Source organism: Pygoscelis adeliae, unplaced genomic scaffold (assembly GCF_000699105.1).
Source record: "Pygoscelis adeliae isolate BGI_AS28 unplaced genomic scaffold, ASM69910v1 Scaffold407, whole genome shotgun sequence".
NCBI classification, from domain to species: domain Eukaryota; kingdom Metazoa; phylum Chordata; class Aves; order Sphenisciformes; family Spheniscidae; genus Pygoscelis; species Pygoscelis adeliae.
Genome location: NW_008825251.1, coordinates 984,660 through 993,523, shown reverse-complemented (window position 1 = coordinate 993,523; position 8,864 = coordinate 984,660). Strand labels below are relative to the sequence as shown.

Sequence of the window (8,864 nt, the reverse complement as noted above, 5' to 3'; positions counted from 1 at the left end):
TGGGCTCCGAGCCCCTGCACGGGTGACGCCAGCCCCGCTCACGCGGGTGAGTTCCACCGGCGTCAGGTGTGGGTAGGGTGCGCGCCCCTCCTCTCCCGGCCCAGTCTGTCTGAGGAGGTGGCTGAGCTGGAAAGGTAGAGGGCTGTAGAGCGTGCAGAGGAGACGCTCCCTAACCTGTCGTCCTGGGCCTTAAATAACAGCAAGCTTTAAAAAGCAAGGACGACAGTGCCTGCCTGTCGTCTTCCCTCTTTAAAGTGCTGTGCTCGGTGCTGTCCGACGGCGGGGTGACGGCTGTCCTGCCGCGGGCCCCGGGCACGGAGCAGCGCTCGTTATTTCCCCTGGCACACGTGTGGCACGACTCCAGTGGAGCTGGTGAAGTTCCTGTGAGCTTGCTGTGGCAGAGCAAAGCAGAGCTCAGACTAATGAGGCCTCCTCGAATCAAAGGACAGAACTGGGCCAGCCATTTAGGCTGCTGGTGTTGTGACAGCAGTAAACTCTGAAGCACTGTCTGTCTTCTGGCACTGCTATTTGTGTGCTTACCTTTGATTTATGTTTTTCAAGGGCTCTGAATATCTTTGGTGCTGGGGGAGGCAGCTCTAAAAATAACTTCAGAGGCTGGCTATTTCCAAAGTCATTATTTCTGCTTCTCTTGGGTTGCTTTCCCTTCTGTAGCTAATGTCTTTTTCCAGTGCTGCAAGGCCTGGTTCATACTTCATCATGTTTTCTGCTCTCTTCTAGTTCTTGCTCTGTTAGCAAATGTGCTTTGGATATGGGTGATGGTATGTGGTCAGACAGCAGGTGGATGTGATTGCAGTTCTGGGTGAGAGAGTTCATGTAGCAGGGATGCTGAGGCCAGAATGAACAAAAACCTTTTTGAAGGGTAGAACTGTAGCTTGTGAAAACCGGAGCTGCTCAGGTGTGCCGTCCTGCAGAAGGACGCACGCAGGAATGTGCACGTCTGCTGTTTGAACCAACTGTGTTCACAGGTGACAGTGGCTTGAGAAAGTCCTGTTGTCCCATTTCTTAGAAGTATCCCACAGGATGGCTCGTGTTTAGTGGCTGGGTGAATCCTAGCAGGAACCCTAGTCACTGTTAATGCCTTAACTCAAGTCCTGCTGTTGCATGTGAAATAGTTTTACCAGACTGAGGTAGGGGCTAGTAAGTGTTGGGTACAAAGGCTCTCACTTGGATGGATTATGACTGAGAACTGCTTCTGCTGCAGTTGTTGTTAAGGGTACCTGTTAAATCTATTTCATGCTAATTCTTATGGTGTGATGCTTTTCAGCATCACTTTTTTTAAGCTGGCTCAATTAGAGTTTTAGCCAGCTGTGCCCCTTATCACAAAACAGCTGCTAAACTGATTACTGCCCAGCCTCCACATGCCATGAGCTTGCCAGTACTAGGGACCCGTGTGCTCAGTTTCCCCTGTCAAGAGTGACATGCCTCTCTTTCCCATCGAACCGCAGGAGAGGAACAGAATAGGTCTGCTCACTGCAGCCCTGGGAAGCAGCGTTACCCTTGAAGGTTCAACCACCAGTCATGAGCGTCTTCGGTATCGCTGTGCTCGAGCTGCTGTGTTGGGTGCAGCTCTCCTCGCTCCAGGTGGCCTGACTTCATGCTGCGGCTTACACCGTCAAGCTTGCTTTCTTGGAAAGTATACCCCAAGCTTATTCATGGACTGCTGCAGCGTTTAGGCTTGCTTGAAAAAAGAAAAATGCTGCAAATGTACTCCTGAACGTAGCTAGTATTTAATGGGCTGAATGTATAGACAAAGTAGAGGTGCCTAAGGCTTAAAGCCTGATCGTGGTACACTCTAAACAGCTGCTCTGCCCTCGGGGCTTCCTGCTAACTTTGTGTTGCTCCCGGCCACTTTGGAGCCATACAGCAGTTGCCTCATCTCTGGGACTGCAGCAAGCGCTTCCTGATTAACATGCTCTGTAGGGTGGAGAGTGGAGATCAGTCAGGGAGTCAGATTTGGCTTAATGTGACCCCAACAGCACCATAACAATTTAACTTACGCTAGCAGAGATTGCTCCTGTATGTCTCTTACTGATTTGGAGGTTGAAAACAACATGATGTAGATACCTAGAGGCTCCAGATCTTGTTCATATCATCTGTTTCAAATCCTTGAAGGTGGAGTCTTAGCTGGCATGAGTCACTATGGATTGGCGGCCTTGGGTTGGTTTCTTTTGTGTGTTCCCCCCACACACACACACGTGCATGCTAATTCTAGCAAGTTGAAAGGCACTTGGGAGGCTTTGCTTGAGTGTGATGGGCTGAGAAGCCTCCTAAGCATGTGGGCAGGCTACAATGGAAAGGAGAACTTGACGTGAGGGGAGAGGAAAAATGATGTCTCTGATCCAGCCTGTGCTCAGTGGTCTTTAGAGCTGGGAAAGAAGCTAATGATATCACGGGTTTTCCAGTCTAGAAGGGCTTTTTTATATTTAGCCATGGTTTGGGGGTTTTAGGTTCACCTGGCAAACTAAAAGCAAGGTTTTTATTGTTGGAACAATGTACTTTCTGTAACAGCTTCTCTTATTTCTGTCAATTGCTATGCTTCCAGCCATGAAAGAGCTTTCTTGTTCTAATTGGCCTCCTCCTGTTCAGATTCAGTTGTGTTGCTGTGTCACCATGGAGACAATCATGATGTCACAAGCTATGGCATCACTGAAAAGTGGCTGGGAGGCAGTTGTTAATATTCCCCCCCTCCCCGTCCACCCCAGTAATCAATAGCTGGGAGGAGAAAGCAGAGCAGCTCAATAGCTTTCAGGGAAGATACAGAGCTTTTAAATGAGCCTGAATTACAGCTGCGACTTTAAGGCTGTTGCTTCGGTAGCGATGGTGGAAGAGGTGTAATATAACTACTTTCTCAAAACTATCTTCATTGCCGTATCTGTTGTTGAGCTCACTTACTTAAAATAAATAAATAAATGGCAGGAAGCCCAAAATCACCAGCTATTTGCCTGTATCAGAAATAGTGTGGCCAGCAGGAGCAGGGAAGTGATCGTGCCCCTGTACTCGGCACTGGTGAGGCCGCACCTCGAATACTGTGTTCAGTTTTGGGCCCCTCACTACAAGAAGGATGTTGAGATGTTGGAGCGTGTCCAGAGAAGGGCAACGAGGCTGGTGAGGGGTCTGGAGAACAAGCCTTATGAGGAGCGGCTGAGGGAGCTGGGGTTGTTTAGCCTGGAGAAGAGGAGGCTGAGGGGAGACCTCATCGCTCTCTACAACTACCTGAAAGGAGGTTGTAGCGAGGGGGGTGTTGGTCTCTTCTCCCAGGTAACTGGCGAAAGGACGAGAGGAAATGGCCTCAAGTTGTGCCAGGGGAGGTTTAGATTGGACGTGAGGAAAAATTTCTTTACTGAAAGAGTGGTTAAACATTGGAACAGGCTGCCCAGGGAAGTGGTTGAGTCCCCATCCCTGGAAGTATTTAAAAGACGGGTAGATGAGGCGCTTAGGGACATGGTTTAGTGGGCATGGGGGTGTTGGGTTGACAGTTGGACTCGATGATCTTGGAGGTCTCTTCCAACCTTAATGATTCTATGGTTCTATTGCTGTGCTGCTTCACTTCAGCCCTGTTAACAAACATTGGTGATGCTAAAAACCCAGGTACCCACTAGGCTGCATTCCAGTCACAGCGCGATGGGCTTGGTGCTTCTTGTGGCTGGGTAACAGGTATACTGAGCTTGTCTAGCTAGCTCTGACATCAGTCAAAAAAGCTGTTGTATCACCAGGGTAGCAGTTTGAGGAACCTTTTGGGGTCTCTTGCCTTTCCAATGTTTCTGAGACAGCTGTTTCCACTGTGGGAATACTTAAGTGTGTAATGGGCTAGCTGGGCTGCTGAGAGCTATGCGATGAGATCATGAAAGCCAACAAGATTTGACTTGTATGCCCTCATGCATGGGCTCAGTGGAGATGGTAACGTAGCACAGAACTGGGCTTCTTTCATGGCTTAATTCTGCTCTTTGCCAAAATGCTGGGAACATTCTTATTTCCTGAAATGCCATGACTCGTCACCGCAAAGACTGTGTGTGAGGATGTGTTCTGCTCTGTACAATCTCTTCCATGCATTTGTCCTCGGCTTTATCCATTTTCTTGTAAGGGGTCTGGTTGAGAGCATGGCACAGTGTACTTGATACTGTGTCTTGAGCTGTAACAGCCTACTCAAATATTAACTAATCTCCTGCTGATTAATGGGAGGCAGGACGGTCTTCAGTGCCTGACCTGTCAAGCAGGCAGCTAATGCTTTCCAATTATTTGTTGGTTTTGATAAAGGGGCTTTGTCATAGCTATCACAGAAAAGTTATCTGTAACTTTTTTCTTTGTATTAGTCTGATAGTAGGGAGGGGACATGCAGATTTTCCCTGTTCGTGGGGTATATCTGGAGCTCGGGGGTGAGATTGGGGTGCTTTCATACTGCTGGGTGCTGGCCCCTGCGGCTCAGCAGGGACCCTGTGCACTACACCTGCACAATTTGGCTTGGGCTGCTCTGTATTGTAATCTGTCGGGGCTGGCGCTTGCTTGGCAAGCACAATAGTACATCTTCTCCCTTGTGCTTGCTTGTGTTAACAGCCTTGTATTCAGACAAAAGGGATAAAATTTCATGTGTTATGGAAGCTGAAACAAGTTGACTTTTTCAGTGTGCGAAATTTCTGGCTGTTTTCCTGAAAGGATCAAAACTGTTTTCCAGCAGTTCTGCTGACAGACTCCTTCTTTTTCTAATTTATTTTCTGAATTGTGGGGTTTTTAAGATGAAAGGCTAGAGCAGCTCATAGCATGAAGACAAAGTGTTTTTCACCTTGTCTGTTCCCTTGCAACCCTTGATAAGTGTCATGTTTAGGAGGAAAATGTGACTGGAAGGCCAGTTGCATTTGTTAATTTGTAGTGCTGTTGATCTTAAAATAGCTAGCTGTCTGGCCAAAGATGCGAAAACCTGCTTTTAACCAACATTGGTTAAAAACTGTAGAGGGTAGGAAATGTTTTAGTGCTCTCCTGACATTGGTTGCATCTGTCCTGATTGCTACAAAGGCTGTAGAGCAACCCACGCCAAGGCTACTTGACTGACTTGACTCTAAGACTTCTAGCACTATAGTTACTGTAGAGGAGAAAATGAATGCATGAAGGTCTAAGATTGCAATTGTTTAGGACTACAGTTTGCAGATAGATGTCATTCAGGAAAAGAGTTAAAAGCTCGTGTACAAATTATGCATGCTTTGGAAGTTTAGCTATATTTTTAGCATGCTTTAGTTTTCAGTGTGTGTAGAAAACTACCTCATCTATGGGAAAGGTGAGATGAAATTTCCCTTAATACAGCAAAACAGCTAATTCCAAAGTATTTGGAGATTTCAGTTAAAGGGTTGAATAGATTGCTTCCTAGAAGGAAACTAGTCCTTCTGTCCTTACTCATGGGCTTGTCTGAACACAGTTAACCCCAACAAATTCCTTTACTACACGAGCAAGTTGCTGTGAAATGGCTTATTCTTTCAGAGTAAGACTCTGCACGGAGTTCCTTATCCCCCAAACTTGTTTGTGCCCTAGGGGGTTAACTGGGGATAATTCTGTGGATGATATGGTCTGATATTCTCAGTTGCTCTGTTCCTATGCCAGTGATGACTTTTGGCAGACTTGAATGCTGGGTATATATCAGATAATCTGACCACCATATAACCTCCAGTGCTGGGTTCTGAATAATCCATTATATATAGTGAGTTTGTTAGAAGATGCTGTGTAGGCTGCTTTTGTACCCCTGTCTTTCAAAAATATGAAGAACCTGACTGCATTAATGGCCCTCTGTGGGGGAGCCTGGAAGCTGCTCTTCCCCGTTGCTTCTAGCAGATAACTCTTGCTGGTGAGGAATGGAGTCATCCAGCTCCGGAATGGGCTGAACGGAGCAGCTCTCATGAGCAACAAATCTCTGGGCGTTGCCTGCTTTCTGCTCGGTTCTTCCATGGCTGCTGTTACAAAGCCAAAGGAAAACTGGGTTGGTGTTCTGCTGCTTTGGGGAGCAAGAGGTCAGCAGGAGAGGCAGAGACCCCCTCCTCTGTTGCAGCTATGCAAATGCCAGTGCACCAGGCTTCCTTGCTCCTGGTCTGCAGCCTCTTACCTGCTTCTACCGGCAGGGCTACATTGACCACCTTGGACTTCAACTTTAAGCAACAGATGCTGTAACCTTGCAATTGCATTGTATGATATCCTTGTCCCGCATGCCAAACCCCTTTCCTCAGTACTTGCAGGTTTCTTGAATCCCACACACTGGCTTGGCTGGCACCTGTAACAATTGATGCACTTGCAGAAGGAAAAACTGAGGTGCTAGCCAAGGTAGACTGAGTACTTGAGGGTGGGAACAGAAATATAAAACCTAATATCCTGCAAATTAATGTGGTGTTCTACTGAGTTGTCTGAAATTTAGACATAAGGGCACATGCCCATCATACAAACAAGTTTAAAAAGATATCTTTGTAGAAGATGATCACCTACAGGATGGTAAGCAATATACAAACTTAAAAGGTGAGTGGGCACTGACACTTCTGAAATTTAGACATAAGGGCACATGCCCATCATACAAACAAGTTTAAAAAGATATCTTTGTAGAAGATGATCACCTACAGGATGGTAAGCAATATACAAACTTAAAAGGTGAGTGGGCACTGACACTTAAGGTAGTGAAAATTGCTACAGATTTGGGCATCTTGCCAGCACTGAAGTTTCAGGCATTCTTTCAGCAGCAGTTGGTTAAGGGTTGTGACACCAAGTGCTTGTTCAGATCGTAAGTCAACAGGCGGCATGCTGCAAGCCAGGACATGGAGACAAAAATCAAGTTGTCTTGTGTGATCTCTGATAAAGACTTCAAAACTACAGCTGCCTGATCCCGTAGCAGCAATGGCCATGTATACTTGTTCAAAGGTAAACAGAGCTCCTGTAAACATCACCCAGAGATGGAGGTTAACAAGATATGGATTTGTGCTCAAAGCAAACTGTTATACAGAAAAGTAGATGATGCAGAGCTGTCAGGTGCTCCTAAGTAGATGACTAAAAGTGCAGTTACTTAAGAATGTCTGGAAGCCTCAGGTTCCCATCTAGCTCAGCTGCCATGCTTCAGAATAACAGAGTAGGACTTCTTTCTTGCTGTCTCTTCACCTCTTAGTAACTGCTGGTCAGTGAGTGGCAAAAGATAATGGAGTCCTTCCTTTTGCTTTAAAGAAAAATGCATTTGCTCTTTGTCTTGTCTGTTCTTTTCTAACCCCTCAGCAGAAGGAAAATACCTTAGTGAACCAAAGTCTGCGTTTGCCTGGGCTCTTTTCACTCACGTTGAGCAGTGCTTACTAATGTGGTGTCATATGCAGGGCAAACAAAAAGTGGACAGGGGTGGCACTTGGCTGTTTTCAGTCTTAAAGATCTCCTTGTCTAGCCAGTAATGACATATTTCAAGGATGTGAATCACTTCTGTCAGTGGTATTTGCATATTTTAGGCAGACTTGCTGCACTGTGGTTTGTACAACACTGGGAAACTTTAAAGATAGAAGGGAAGCATAGCTGGATAATACTGTCAGATGCATTTCTTGATCTGAACTCCTGGTGCTGAAAGCTGAGCTGCCAGTTTAACTTCAACAGTGTTAAGACTGGCTGGTGCTTAATCCTGTTTGCAGGATTGCAAGAAGCTTGTGAATAGCTAGTAACTTTGAAAACTTGCACACCTGGCCACAGAGGCAGCATAACCTCCTGCAGTAAGTGTCCCCAGAAGCCACAACTTGTGCTTAAGCCCTTGCCCAGGTTTTCCAGGTCCTTTGAGGTTTTCATGAAGAGTGAATGTATGCAGGAGGAAGCTGGTCTGTGCTGGTTTAGGAAATACCTGTGCATGCTGTGCTGTGACATGGGCAGACCTACGGTCATATATTCTGTCTACTCTTTCCACGCAGTTGACTTCAAGTTACTTAACAGCCTTTCTTATTTGAAGGGGCAGTGGATGCTGTTCAATTGGCCTCTTGTACTGAGGTCCTCCAAGCCTGTTCATGCGTACTGCAGCTGATTCATGCCAAACTCAGCACTGCTCTTGATTGAGTGTGGCTGCTTATGGCTGCGTTGACTTGGAGTTTGTCTTGTGTAATGCGTTGAGGTCCAGTGAACAGTGTCGGTAGGCTGCCGGTGGAGCGTCTCTTGTTGGGAAGCACTGGCTGCAGTTCTCAGCTTTGTGGGCTGGTCCTTTTGGTAGCTGTTTTCCTGCACCTCTTAAGTGGTGAAGACCAGAGCTGGGGTTTTCACATAGCTACAACCATAAATGTAGGAAGGAAATAATCCAGCAGTGTCTGCTGAAAGGGGAACTTGTGCATGTGGGAACGCTGGTCTCTCTGAAAAGTTTCTGCATGTTCCAGTATCTCAAAACTAAAGATAAAGCATTCCGTTTTCCTCTTATGTGTGAGATTTATGAATAATTTTCTTAGCTGGCTTTATGGTGAAGTCTCATTAATAAAACAAGTGAATGAATTTCCTTAGTTAAGGAGTCTCTGAATAGGAGGTCTAATTTTTCTAGTATTGGTAAATACTTCCAGAAAGCAGGATGCTTAATAACACCTCTGAATTGGTACTTCATAGCCTGTTAGGTACCAGGCCGTGAAAAGCTGTGCCACTGTTCTCAAAGATACTGGAAATGCCTAAGTTCAAGTGATGCGATTCCAGCTCTGTACATGTTCCTTAGAGTGCAGTTGCTTAACTGTTTGTGTGTTGAGGTTGTGGTTGTATTTCTTGCCTTGAGAGGCAGCAAGTGCTTGTTGCTCACCTTGTTAGGCTGCACAAGAGTCATCTGCAGCACTCCCTAGCAGTAAGTGGAACAGGGATGGGAAGGGGGACAGCTGGGTTGTCTTAATGTA

At 46.3% G+C, this 8,864-nt stretch overlaps 1 protein-coding gene across 2 annotated transcripts in view; it reads left to right on the top strand.

Annotated features, from left to right (window-relative positions):
• The window catches only part of DLGAP4 (discs, large (Drosophila) homolog-associated protein 4), a 58,286-nt gene that overhangs the window by 12,689 nt on the left and 36,733 nt on the right, over positions 1 to 8,864 (top strand). The window contains exon 1 of one of the 2 annotated variants that reach the window (XM_009329337.1): positions 26 to 46. The exons of the other annotated variant lie outside the window; for it this stretch is intronic. The gene's annotated coding sequence lies outside the window, so the exon portion shown is untranslated. Of the gene's footprint in view, positions 1 to 25; positions 47 to 8,864 lie in introns of those variants that run through there. 2 annotated transcript variants of the gene reach the window in all.